Source organism: Prosopis cineraria, unplaced genomic scaffold (genome assembly GCF_029017545.1).
Source record: "Prosopis cineraria cultivar Desert tree isolate PC_DT_omini unplaced genomic scaffold, ASM2901754v1 PC10, whole genome shotgun sequence".
In the NCBI taxonomy this organism is placed as follows: Eukaryota; Viridiplantae; Streptophyta; class Magnoliopsida; order Fabales; family Fabaceae; genus Prosopis; species Prosopis cineraria.
In genome coordinates, this window is record NW_026555341.1 from 18,046,247 (window position 1) to 18,060,905 (window position 14,659).

General features: G+C 30.8%; 1 protein-coding gene across 3 annotated transcripts in view; it reads left to right on the plus strand.

The window, feature by feature from the left end:
* LOC129321856 (OVARIAN TUMOR DOMAIN-containing deubiquitinating enzyme 9-like) overlaps positions 1-14,659 on the plus strand; it is a 48,895-nt gene that overhangs the window by 17,115 nt on the left and 17,121 nt on the right. The window lies entirely within an intron of this gene.

Below are 14,659 nucleotides of genomic sequence, written 5' to 3' on the forward strand. Positions count from 1 at the left end.
CACTACAATTAATTTAACAAGCAATAACATGAATAGATTTCTTTGGTTACCTCAAATCTTTGAGAATTCATAAGTTATCCTCAAATACCACTTGCTTCTAAGCTAAATTCAAGCACTTTGCTGCTTTATAAGGTTACTCTACAATTAGCAATAACAATTATCATTAATAATCACTAAAATTACCACTTGTAACTTTCAAATTTCACATTTTAATAACCAAGCTTTTCAACTACAAGCTTAATCTCATATCCAATGAGTTTATTAACTCTCATTAACTTTAATTAGCTCTCATTAGATTAAATAATAACTAATATAATACCCAACAATCCAAGATCACCCTTAAGAGGTCTAGGGTTCTCCTAAAATGGATGACCCAAACTCACAACCTTGTAAAAACTTCTAAACTAGGTATATAATCCTTAAATAACTCCTATTAATCTTATTTGCACTAATAGGTTTAGACCAATAGCCCTAAATCTGCAAATCATCATCTTCCAACCTCAAATATTACTCTAAATTTGTACAGAGAGAAGAGAAAAGTGTAAAGGAGACATGTCTTTATAGACTCAAGCCCAAAATACCTCCAAAGTGCTCAAAAAGTGATGCCCTATCAAAGACTTCTTCTTCTTCTTCTTCTTCTTCTTCTCCTCTCTCTCTCTCTCTCCCTCTCTCTCTCTCTCTCTCTCTCTGTGTCTGTTCCATAGCTCGTGTATGCAAGCTTTTGATTTAAAAATTTGATCATCTGTTGTGGCAAATGGCACATAATGGCCAGGCCCGAATTTAGTTCTTCAATCTAGGCCTCGGTGGCCCAAAACACTTTCAAACCCAATCCGAGCCATTCCTAATCATCCCCTCACTAATTACTTCATTTAATCTAGAAATTAAAATTCAGAATCTTACACTGAAAGCTCTATAAAATGAATCCACAACCTTGTCCACGACAATCTCCTACCAAAGACGAAGCTCACGATGATAAGCAAAGGGAAGACCATCTCTCAGCTTAATCAAATCAGACTTGCATCTTCAATTATTGTCGAAGATATCTACTCCATGCTTTTCATTTTTTTGCCTATTTCTTTCTTTAAGTTGGAAGACAACTTTGTGGGGAGCAAAATCTGGCAGACATGTCATATATTATTCCTTTAATTATTGTACTTTATTATAATTTTCTTTTGATTAATATTATTGTCCTTTACTCAAACAAACGTAAAAATAAGTGCAACATCACATAAAAAAATAAAGAAAAAAGTTAACGTGTTAGCAAAAAGAAGGCATACAGGCCTACAACCTTTTTTTTTATAACCAAAACAGGCCTGCAACTTCAATTACAAGCGAAACTGCAATTAGAGAAAGTGGAGTGATGTTATATGCATATATTTGGCCAAATTGATGTTATATGCTCCCTCTATCTTAAATTATAAGACACATTTGAAGGAGTTTTTTCATTTCAAAATATAAGATACTTTAAATAAATTAAGATTTCCTTAAATGTATCAATTTCAATATTATCATTTCTCTCTCTATAATTAATTTTCATTTATTCTCTTTTTAATATATTAAATGATGAGTTTTTTTATTTTAAAAAGGTAAGGTTGTTAGATATACTTAATGAAGTTTATTGATATATGAAATTTTGTCTAAAAATATCTTATAATTTAAGACTGGATGAGTATATTATAAAAATATAAAGATAATGTTAATATAAATGAATAATCGATCATGATGGCCAAAAAAAAAGTTATTTTTATCGTATTTAAAAATTTATTTCTGTATATTACAATTTTTTATTATTATATTTATCTAACTTACTTACCATATGTAATTAAAAAATATATTAATTTGTTTGAAACATGGTTTTAAAAATCAATCCAAACTAACCGATTCAATCAAAAACCAACTCTTAATCCAATTCGGTCAAGCCCCTAAATTGGAGTAATGATAAACCAGTCAAAGACTGTTTAAACTGGTCAAAAACGGGAATAACCGGTCAAAAAATTGATCGGGTTTAAGCGGAACCAGAAAAATTTTAAAAAGAAAAAACAGTGTTTGCAATTTTGACACAGGGCACGGAGATGTAATTTTCACACGAAAATAACTTAACCCCAACAAAGCCCGCATCGTCCTCCCTCCACTCTTTTTTTTTTTTTTTTAATAGATCAAGCATCATTCTTGCTCTTCGTAATCTTCCGATGTGTCGCGTGTCTAAATTCCCAAGCTGAACACAATGTTTTTATACTTGCCTTCTGTTTTCCTTTTTTTTCCTTAATCTTTATTAAATTATTTTACCTAAATATGGGATTATTTTTTTAAATTTAAGTATAATATTTAATCTCTATACTTCAAATTATTTATCTGTATCTTTTTTGAAGCTATACAATTTTTAATTTAATTTCTTTAAGCCTCCAAAAACACTTGATACTTTATCATTTTTATCTATAACAAACGTGTGTTTTCAAATATTAAATAAGTTTACAATGTTTTTGAACATCATGAATGATCTTCTTTGCTAAATTAAAAAGAAAACAATATCTTAGTCCTCTTCTCTTTCCCCCCCTTTTTTTTTTGTTAATGAACCTCGATATAAATTTTTTATGATGATTAACCAGTAATTTCTTAAATTTTTCCTAGTCAATATTAAGTAATAAAAACATTATATATCATAATAAAGTAAAAAAATTTAATATTATCTTATAAATTTAATATTTGTGAAATAATATTTTATAAAATTTCATTATTAATTTAATATTTAATGTGTAAAATTGCAAATATATTTAATTAATCATACCTGATTTGACTATGATCCGACCATTGAACCTTAAACCAGTATATCATCCGGTTCAATAATCTGTCTGATTTTTAAAACCTTAGTTTGAGTCAATTTAATCAAAGTTTGACTTCAATCTGATCACTGACCCTTAATCAAATACCCTTTCCAATTTACCTTCCACTTGAATGGGAAGAAAAATTGAGAGAAAAGAAAATGGGATGAGAGAAAATAAAGAAAAGAGAAAATCGAAAAGAAAATATTATCACTTTTCTCATTTGGATGGACATGAGAAAATATAGAGAAAAAAAAATGAACAGATATCATAATGACTATGATGCCCTTATAGTAAAATATATCATGTTTTATGTAATCATATTTATAAAAATAAATTGAAAGCAAAAATTATATTAAAATTAACATAATCAAATTAATTTAAAATTAAATTAGTTGTGGAAAATATTTTTTCATATTATTATATTTTAAAATTAAATAATTTAGTTAAAAATGTTATTTTTACTTCTTAAAAATCAAAACTGGACACATTTTTAAAATTAAATATAATAACTTAAAAATATGTATTTTACTATAAATAAAATGACCGACACAATTAAGAAGTAACCACTCAAGACGAATGTAATAACCAAGAAAATTTAAATTGGTGAGGATTAAACTTTATAATAAAGTATTTTAAGGGTATTTTATAAATTTTGGGATGGTAATTGATGGCCCAGTGAAAACTTTGCTTTCTTAGTATCATAAATACTATTACATAAAGTTACTGGTTCGGATCCTCCGTGCAACAAAAAGAGGAATTTTATTATTTTCAAGTCATGAAATTACTGAAATACCTTTAGAAAAGGAATAAAAACAACAATCAAATAGAAATCAGACGCGCATCTAACCTACTTTTCGGGTTTAGTTTGTCTCTACCACCTTTTCTCTTTTAATTTTCCCTCCACTGTCCTAAAATAATAATAATAATAAAAAAAAATTTCTCTAAAATATATAAATAATAATTAAAAATATATAAATGATTCATAAGGTTTGTTTATATTATCATAATTTTTTTCTTATATTCACAATAATATAATAGAAAATTAAAAATTTATATATTTTAGAGAGATTGTATCATACTTTTTCAAAATAAAATTTGAACCTTTTTTATTTATATTTATATTTTATACTTATAATTTTTGATCCTTAAAATTAAATTTGAATTGTTTTGATTGGTGATAAAATAAATTTATTAAAATTGTAATAAATACAAAAATATAAATAAAAACTTTAAATCTCCCATTAAGGTTTAATCTACACCAAATTCAGATCGCTCAAATTTTATTTTAAGGTAGTTGAGAGGAAAAAAGAGAGAAAGAGTAGTGGAGACAAGCCAACTCCCCTATTTTCCTCTCCCTCTCGCGTTTCCAATGCTCTAGAAAAGAAGAGTTCTTTGGTTCTCTCCTCCACTTCCATCAATCACAATCCAGAGAGCGAGAGATAGTGTTGTGTGTGTGTCAAAAGTGTGTGTGTGTGTCAAAGTCCCACATTAATTAAATGAAGGACTCTCTTAGTATATATATACTAAGGAATGAAGTGGACTAGTAAAATGGGCTTGGAGGAGAAGTAGTCTCGCACACATGAGATAGGCCAACACAAGGCAATCGCAGTTGAAATCAGCTAATTCGCCCCCCTTGCAAGCGAGTTCAAGAGGCACTGGGTTCATTTTACTGGGTTATTTTACAAAAATAATTAAATAAATAATTATTTTTAGCTTCTCCGAAAAACCTCTAGTTTTGCTGTTTCGAATTTGAACTTGAAGTCTTGGTAGTTTTTGGGCATTAAACCACTTCTGAAAACTAATTTTGTGAAGTTAATGTCTTAAACATTTTTGTCTGCCAACGTCTCCAGATTAACCGATTTTATGAGTTAATATCTTAAACGTTTTTGTTTGCTAACGTCTCCAGATCAATGGTGTTTTATACGTGCGTAACCGAAGCATTAATCTGGTGATTATGAGCTAGCGTTCATGTTTTCATCTTCGGGCTATATATAGCCATAGGTGCAGACAGAAAAACTTGACTAGCCTTTTAAGTTTTTGAGGCAATTCTCTCCTCCCTCTGCCTTCTTCTCTTGTGTTTGTCTGTGTCTACTTTTTAGTCTCTATTGTTCTATTTTCTTACTCCACAGGAAGTGCTTGTTTAATCTTAAGGAACTGTCGGTCATCACAGGTGTGCCAAAATAGTTCCTAAGGAAAATGTCCTTTCGGGCACAACTTAAGCAGTTCATAGTTCACCATTCACGTCTGCTGTCGGTGCCACCAACAATATTAAGAACTATCCAACCGAATGGCTGCCAATAGTGCTGAGAATGTCACTGCTAAAGGTGTGCCTAAAGGTTCAACTAGAGATCAGTACGTCCCTGCCACTGTTGCCATCCCCCGTCAAGGCTGTTCCAAGACGTGTTGAAGATAGAAGTCTTTGATGGTAGGAACTTCAAACACTGGCAGGAACAAGTCTTCACCATTCTTGACATGTATGGTGTGGCCGCTGCTCTTAATCAATCCGAGCCTCCTACTGATACTGATCAAGCCCAGAAAGTTGCATAGACTCATGCAAACAAGGTATACCGACACACTATAATTAGCACTTTATCTAATGATATGTTCGATGTCTACTATGTCTCTAAGGAAGCTTGTAAGATATGGGAGTCCTTGGTGACAAAGTACACTGCTGAGGATGCCGGCAAACAAAAGTTCATTGTAGGCAACTACTACAAATGGGAGATGATTGAGAACAAAGATGTGAAGGAGCAAATCAATAAATATCATAAGCTGCTGGAGGAGTTTTGTGCTGAAAACATCAACCTTTCAGATGAGTTTGTTGCTGGGATTTTAATTGAGAAGCTGCTAGAATCATGGAATGATTATAAATAGTAGCTAACACACAAACAGAAGCAACATTCCTTGACTGATCTGATCACTCACATCATCATCGAAGACACCAACCTCAAGGCAGTATGTGTAACTCAAACCAGAGAGATGACATCCAAAGCCAACTTAATGGAGACAAATCCCCCACAACAAGAGGTATGACTCTAAAACTAAAGACAAAAAGAATAAAAAATTTGATTACAAACCCAATGCTTCTAACCCCTCTTTCAAAAAGAAAGGAGACTATTTTGTTTGTGGTAAACCAGGACACTATACAGCACAGTATAGGGAGAGAGCAAACCATGATAAGCTTCAGAAGCCAAATGTAAATTTGGTACAATGAGATGGTGACAGTGATGATGACATCATTACTGCAGTGGTGTCACAAGCTCTCTTAATTTCTAATGTGAAGAAATGGGTGGTAGACTCCGAGGCTACCAAGCATATATGTGCTAGCTAGGAAATGTTTACCTCCTATAATCCTATAAAGGAAGGGGAAGACCGTGTTTACCTTACTGATTCCCGAACTGCCAAAGTTCGAGGAAAAGGGAAAGTGGTCTTAAAGCTCACATCAGAAAAGACTCTGGCTCTGAACGATGTTCTGTATGTGCCTGAAGTTAGAGCTAACTTATTGTTAATTGTTCTTTTAAGGAAAGCTGGGGTTAAAGTGTCATTTGAATCTGACAAGATTGTAATAATAAAAAATAATGTGTTTGTAGGCAAAGGGTATTGTAATCAGGGACTATGTGTTTTGAATGTTGATGAAATGAATAAGACTGAATCTTCTAAGTATATGCCTGTTTATATGGTTGATTCCTTTGATCTATGGCATGCTAGACTAAGTCACGCTAGTAAAGGCTATATAAAGAGGATGCGACAACTTGGATTACTTTCTAAAACTAAAAACAATGATTTTGAAAAATGTGAAGTATATGCAAAAATTAAGCAAAGTAAAAAACCTCATTTTTCTAGTCAAAGAGAATCTAAATTACTGTCTTTAATTCACACAGATTTAGGTGATTTAGAACAAACCATGACTAGAGGTGGTAAAAAATATTATATTACTTTTATTGATGATTTTTCAAGATATACTAAGGTATACTTGTTAAAAAACAAAGATGAGGCTTTTGAAATTTTTTTTTATATAAAACAGAGGTTGAGAATTAGTTAAACAAAAAGATTAAAAGGGTTAGATTTGATAGAGGTGGAGAATATGTTTTGTTGAATGATTTTTGTGAAAAAGAAAGAATTATACATGAGATAGCACCTCCTTATTCTCCCGAGTCTAATGGTGTTGTAGAAAAAAAAATAGAACATTAAAAAAAATGATGAATGCTTTGCTTGTGAGTTCTTCTGCACATGATAACTTGTGGGGTGAAGCTATTTTGTCTACATGTTTTTTACAAAATAGAATATTTCATAAGAAAACAAAGAAAATACCTTATGAGTTATGGAAAGAGTTTACCCCAAATTTAAAATATTTGAAAGTGTGGGGCTATCTTGCAAAAGTTTTATTACCTAATCCTAAAAAGAGAAAAATTAGTTCTAAAACTTTTGATTGTATGTTTATTAGGTATGCTGAATAAAGTACAGCATATTATTTTTTAGTTTTAAAAAGTGATATTTTAGACCAAAACACAATTGTAGAGACTAAGGATGCTGAATTTTTTAAACATATTTTTCCCTTAAAAATTAAGCATGTTTTTAAACCTGTTGAGAATTCAAAGTTTGAATAAAATTTAAATAAGGATTTGGTTTTAAGGAGAAGTAAAAAGCAAAGGAAAGAAACAAGTTTTAGAGATGATTTTTACACTTATTTAGTACAAAATAAACTGTTAAATTTTTATGAAATTATTTCTTCTCCTGATGCCAAATTTTGGAAAGAAGCAATTAAAATTGAAATTAATTCTTTAAGAAAAAATAAAACTTAGGTTTTAGCAGATTTGCCCCAAGGAGCTAAGGCTATTGGGTGTAAATGAATTTTTAAGAAAAAATATTTTCTAGACGATTCAATTGATAAATATAAAGCAAAGCTTGTGGCCAAGGGTTTTACTCAAAAAAAATATAGATTATTTTGACACATTTTCTCTTGTGACTAGAATTTCTTTTATAAGAGTTCTTATTGCTTTGACTTCAATTTACAAGCTTTTTATTCACCAAATAGATGTTAAAATTGCCTTTTTAAATGGTGATTTGGAAAAAGAAATTTACATGGTACAGCTTGAGGGATGTGTGATTCTTGGGCAAGAAAATAAAGTTTGTAAACTTGTCAAGTCTTTGTATGGCTAAAAACAAGCACCTAAGTAATGGCATGAGAAACTTGATCAAGTTTTGACAATTGGTGGATTTTCTACTATTGAAGTAGAAATATGTGTTTATACAAAACTTGTGAATAATGATTGTGTGATTATATGCTTGTATGTGGATGATATGCTAATTTTTGGCTCTAGTATGTGTGTTGTTAATGAAATAAAAAATTTTCTTTCTTCAAATTTTGATATGAAAGATATGGGTGAAGCCAAGGTAATCTTGGGTATAAAAATCATAAGGAATGAAAATGAGATTTTACTTTCCCAAGAACATTATGTTGAGAAAATTCTTAGAAAGTTTGGACATCTTGAAGATGCTCCTCTGAGTACTCCTTATGATTCGAGTGTGAAATTAAAAAAGCATAAGGGTGACCCAATTGCTCAATATGAGTATGCCTAAATTATTAGGAATCTGTTGCATTTAATGAATTTTACTAGGCCTGATATAGCTTATGCTGTAGGCAGATTAAGCAGATATACCCACTGTCCAGGAAGTAAACACTAGAAGGCTATGGTGAGAGTCTTGAGATATTTGAGAGGTACCATGAATTATAGTATATTGTATAGTAAATTTTTCACTGTATTGGAAGGATACAATGATGCTAACTGGATTTCGAATTCAGAAGAGACAAAATCCACTAGTGGTTATATATTCACTCTTGGTGATGGTGCAATAACTTAGAAGTCTGCAAAACAGACAATCAACACAAAATTCTCAAGGGATTCTGAGTTTATTGCCATGGAGCTGGTTGGGATTGAGGCTGCGTGGTTGAAAAACTTCTTAGCAAGTATTTCAAAAGGTGAAAAGCCTACACTATTAGTGTCTTTACATTGTAATAGCTAGTTTGTAATAGCAATAGTTAAAAATAAAACCTTTAATAGCAAAAGTAGACATATTCAATTAAGACATAATATTATAAGGCAGCTGCTCAAAGATGGGGTCATCTCAATCGATTATGTGAGATCAGAGTTAAATCTGAAGGATTCATTAACTAAACTCTTGGGAAAGAAATTTATTATTGAAATGTTGAGGGGGATGAGACTTAAACCTGTTTGAAATTAACTTTGATGGCAACCCAACCTTTGTGATTGGAGATCCCATGAAAAAGGTTCAATGGGTAAGAACAAGTAACTTGTTAGTTCTACTAGCACTGAATTTTGTCCCTTCCTATGGCTTGAGAAAGTGATAAAATGCATTGAACGGAGGCCAAGCGAAAGCTCTCAATGTTTTCATAGTCCTTATAGATGGTATATTCATTGCAGATACACTTAATGAAAACACCTATACAAATGTGAAATTGGGCTGCTCCTATAAGATCATGGTAAAATCTCTAGAGTATTTGTTAAAACCAGGCACGCGTATGGCTGATAATGTGTAAAACCATCATTAACAACAGAGAATGTAGGAGTATAATCTGATTAATAAGACCTCTAATACACATTCAAGATCTATTGGTTTAATAACGAAGTTACACTGGATTTTCTGTGTGCTAAGTTTTATTAGTCTAGGTTTGGTTCAAGTCAACAAACACCAAATTTGAAGTGATTATCCTCCATGTAAATAACTCAGACGAACATAGATCCTTTTGACACATATGGGGGATTGTTGTGTATGTGTCAAAGGAGTGTATGTGTGTGTGTCAAAGTCCCACATTGATTAAGTGAAGGACTCTCTTAGTGTATATATACTAAGGGATGAAGTGGGCTAATAAAATGAGCTTGGAGGAGAAGTGGCCTCGCACACATGAGACAGGCCAACATAGGACAATCGCAGTTGAAATTAGCTGATTCGCCCCCTGTGCGCAAGTTCAAGAGGCACTGGGTTCATTTTATCGAGTTATTTTTACAAAAATAATTAAATAAATAATTATTTTTAGCTTCGCCGAAAAACCTCTAGTTTTACTGTTTCAAACTTGAACTTGAAGCCTTGACAATTTTTGGGCATTAAACCACTTCTAAAAATTGATTTTGTGAAGTTAATGTCTTAAACATTTTTGTCTACCAATGTCTCCAGATTAATCGATTTTGTGAGTTAATATCTTAAACATTTTTGTCTGCCAACGTCTCCAGATTAATAGTGTTTTATACGTGTGTAATCGAAGCATTAATCCGATAATTATGAGCCAGCATTCATGTCTCCATCTTCAGGCTATATATAGCCATGGGTGCAGATAGAAAACCTTGACCAGCCTCTTGAGTTTTCGAGGCATTTCTCTCCTCCCTTTGCCTTCTTCTCTCGTGTTCATCTGTGTCTGCTTTTAGTCTCTGTTGTTCTATTTTCTTGCTCTGCAGGAAGTGTTTGTTTAATCCTGGCGAACTGTCGGTCGTCGCAGGTGTGCCGAAATAGTTCTTAAGGACAGTTTCTTCTGGTCACGACTCAAGCAGTTCATATTTTGCCATTCACGTCTGCTGCCGGTGCTGCCAACAAATAGATCTTCATCATCCCTTCCATCCTCCATCCTTCCTTCGTTCTCTAGCGAGTGGGTGTGTGTAGATCACTGTTCGATTTGCACTTCATCTCCCCTATACAGCATTGTCAGATCCTTTTTCTCCCTCAATCCAGTGCTGCCTACACTTCTTGCCATCCGTTCATCACTACAAAGCACCATAGTTTGCAAGTTATTTTCCTTCCCTTTCTTGCATCGTTTCTTCCTAGTGTGGGCAAACTTAAAATTCTTCCTTCTTTGCCATGTTTGTGTGAGTATGGATTGAAAGTTTGGTTCTTGATTTTTCTTTGCCTACTGTATATTTGTATTTGATGAACTGAAATTTCTTTTCTTTCTAGCCATTTGGCATTGATTAGAAGGAAATTTGGCTTTTCTTCAACTTGCTTTGAGGATGTCACACAAATGTTCGATAAAATGAGTAGAAGAGTTGAGATTGATTGATGAAGCATATTCAATGTATTAAGGATTAATACTATGAAGTCATGTTCAGTTTTTAATGGATTTATATTTATTTTTGATAAGGAAATGAATTTTGGAAGCATAGAAAATTTGTATAGATGTCTAGAAAATTTTTGAAAAAGAGATTTAAAGAACGAGGTTGTTCTATGGTTAATTTTGAATCCACATGATGAAATATTTGATAGAAGAATTTTAGTTTATGATGGCAAATAAATGTGATGGTTGTATTAGTATTAATTAAAGATATGTAGGTTGGTAATTTAAGGGTCAAATTGTTATTTATACATTTATTTTTGGAATATCTTTGCAGTGTTTGACGCAGAGTCTGAGGAAGATGGAAGTGAAGATTTTCTTCTTTTGTTTCTCTAAGTAATGTTGGATTACGTATTATGTATGATAATTGTAGGGACACATATAAAGTGGTTGACGGGAGATTTGATAAATAAAGTTAATGAAATTGAATAAAGAAAAAAAAAATATATATATATATATATATGTGATTTTCTTTTAATTAAAAAGTGGGTTTTATTGTTGAATGCATGAGTCTTGTTACGAGCTTAAATTAATGACTACTTGCCTTGATACTTGAGGAAGGTTTAAGTTGGGATCTTTCTATTTGTGCAAACTGTTTTGGAATGAAGACTTGTAGATTCATAAGGCGTGAGGGAAAAAAAAAAAAGGATGACCATAGTGTTATTTTGGGCATTAGGAAATTAAGGAGCAGCCCATACTTCTAAAGTGTTTAACTAAGAGTAAGTTGTGTATTTGAGAGATGTCTCAAGTAAGTGAATAGTATCTCAATTAAATTATTAACAAATTTTTTTTTATCAATTTTTTTGGCATATTCACTTGTATATTGGTAAAATTTTAATTCTAATATTGTTTATTATGATTGGAGTTACTGTCATTATACTAATTGGTTTTAGAGGAAGAGTTAGAATTATTCTATGATTGAATATTCTTGTTTATTTAATACAATAATGATAATGTCTAATCTTTTAGTTTAAATTGTGGGATTGAATCAAAACGTTAGTTGCTAACAACAATTTCATTAGCCCTTGGTGTACTATAATTAAATTCTAGTTAGCTTAGTATTCGTGAGATTATACTCATGCTTGTTATTCATGAGTTTCATGCCTATGCTTGTTTCGTGTCTCCTACCGTGCTTGTTTTATTGCTTCTAACCACTCTTGATCAATTCGGGCTTTAAGTCACGCTTGTTTGTTATACATTCTCATGGACTGTGTGTTCAAACTTGTTAATCATTTTGATAAAATCTTACTAAAGAATATTTTGATACGATTGCTTTTAAACGAATCCTATTAAACAAAATGATTTTCATGAATGGATTCCTTTGCAATGTGTGATGTATTTCCTAATTGTTTGACACGAGCCTAATAGTTAGAAAGTGAAATTTGATTATTACATTACCATCATATGAAGATGTTTTCGAGTCAAGTGTTTAGATGAAACTATTTTATTTGTGTTATGTATTCTTGCTATTTTAAATGACTATTTTAGTTAAATTCATTTTTTTCCATTTATATTTTATTTCCAAAATCTCTTCATATTTTGAGAGAAAAGTTGGAAAGAAAATATAGTGAGTCCTACATTCTATTTTCTTCTCCAATGTTTCTTTTCTCTCATTTTTTCTTTCTCATCCAAATAGGAAAATTGAATTTTTTTTATTTTCTTTCCATATTTTCTTTCCTCTTATATTTTCTCTTCATACAAACAAAAAATTAATGACCAGTTCAGTTTTTAAAAACTTTAGTTTTAACTCTTGTGTGGCAAGCTTTCCTCTAGCAATTACTAAAATAGCTGGAATCATTAAAGGGCTAGAACTATGTTCTAAATTAGGCCCTTGGAGAGTGAAAGTATTTACTAATTATGTAGAGGCAATGAATCTTATCACTCAATTGGATAATCATCAACATTTAAGAATATCAATGATTATGCTAGGTTTCTTTTTTTGGCCGATGATTATGCTAGATTTCTAATGCTTAGAAGTTGTAATGTTTCATTAAGCTTTATGTTTAGAGAAGCAAACTTTTGTACTCATTTGTTAGCTAGCCATGTTATAAATATGATAGGCTATTTTTATTTTTTTTATCAACCCCCACTTCTTTATCTATATGTATAAAAGTAGAACTGCAAACTTAAGACAGTAATGTTAAGTGTCATTGATTTTTTATGTTTTATTATTTATTATTTAAAATATAAATAAAAATACCTCACTCTCACATATCTCCATTATCTCTCAAGTTCCTATTAATTTATTTATAATTCATATTTATAATAAAAAAACATGTTAACTTATTTATAATTCAAAATTATAATTAAAAAAAACACTACAAGCTTAAATCTTGTGGTGTCACACGTCCTTGATGTTTTTTATTTTATTATTCATTATTTAAAATATAAATAAAATTACCTCACTCCTACATCTCTCCATTATCCTAACTTCATCTTAACTTATTCCTAATTTCAAATTTCAAATTTAAAAATAATTATTTTTAAAATTGTCAGAAACCACCTTTCATTATTTTCTTAAACTATCAAAAACTACTCCCCATGTTCTTATCACTCCCCATTTTCTTATAGTTAATTCAAAACTGCTTTTTCATGAAGTCGTTGTCTTAATTAAGTTTTGTTTATGTTAGAAGATTGGACGCAAAACCCTCTTTTCTCTTCCTTTTTTTTTTCATCTTCCCGCCTGCAGTATTTAACTATTTCTTCTTCTCTATTTGTTTTCTCAAGTGGTGTTTCTCTTATGATATATTATGATTCTTTTTCCTAATGAATTCTTTTCATTACATATTTGTTGTTGTAAAACAAGTGCATTTTAAATACTTTACAATTGTTTCACGTTTGAATTTCATGTTTTGATTGTGCACTCTCATTTTTATTTTTTCTTCATTGTGTCATTTGCATTATTATAAGCTTTTATGACATTATTTCAAGTTAGCCCTTCACATTTGTATTTTCATAAATCCATCTTAAATTTATAATGTCTACTTACAAACCATTTCAATATCTTATGAGTTGCCTTAGTATTCAAAAAATATACAACAACTATAATATATTCGTCAATATTGTAGATAGATGATTTTATCTTTCCTTTTAATCCCTTCTTTTTGTTCCTATTAATGGTTTGCCATAGAGTAATATATTCATAGTTATCATTTGAATTACTTGATTTCTTCATTTTTTCCTTCAAAACTATCAAAATTCTACTAATTTTTTGCATGCTTATATTAAAGCAATGCCATAATAAAGTTTTAGTCTTTAGGATAAAATTTTGACTTATCAATATGCAAGAATCAAAGAAAGTTTGGTTAGTTTTATTCTAACTAGTATGTGGCCCGTGCGATGTATAGGACGTGAAAAAAATAATTTAAATAAAAAATAATAAATTTAAAATGTTATTAAGTAAAAATAATTTTTTACTAATGTCTAAATAACTTTTAATACACACACACAAACATGCTACTGCTGTTGTATGTTCTCTATTGTTACTTTACTCCTGCTAATTGTTTTTAGTATAACCTATGTATGTGTTGGGGGGCGGGGGGGAGAGAGAGAACTCTTACTATTTAAAACTCATAAATTGATTAAAACTTATCAATAATAAAAATAATATAAACTCATACATTTTAAAGCATATGAGAAATTCAACTTCAAAAAGAGGAGGACATGAAGCAAGGTAATATCCATATGTAAAACATAAGAGATTAGTAAGTAGGAATGT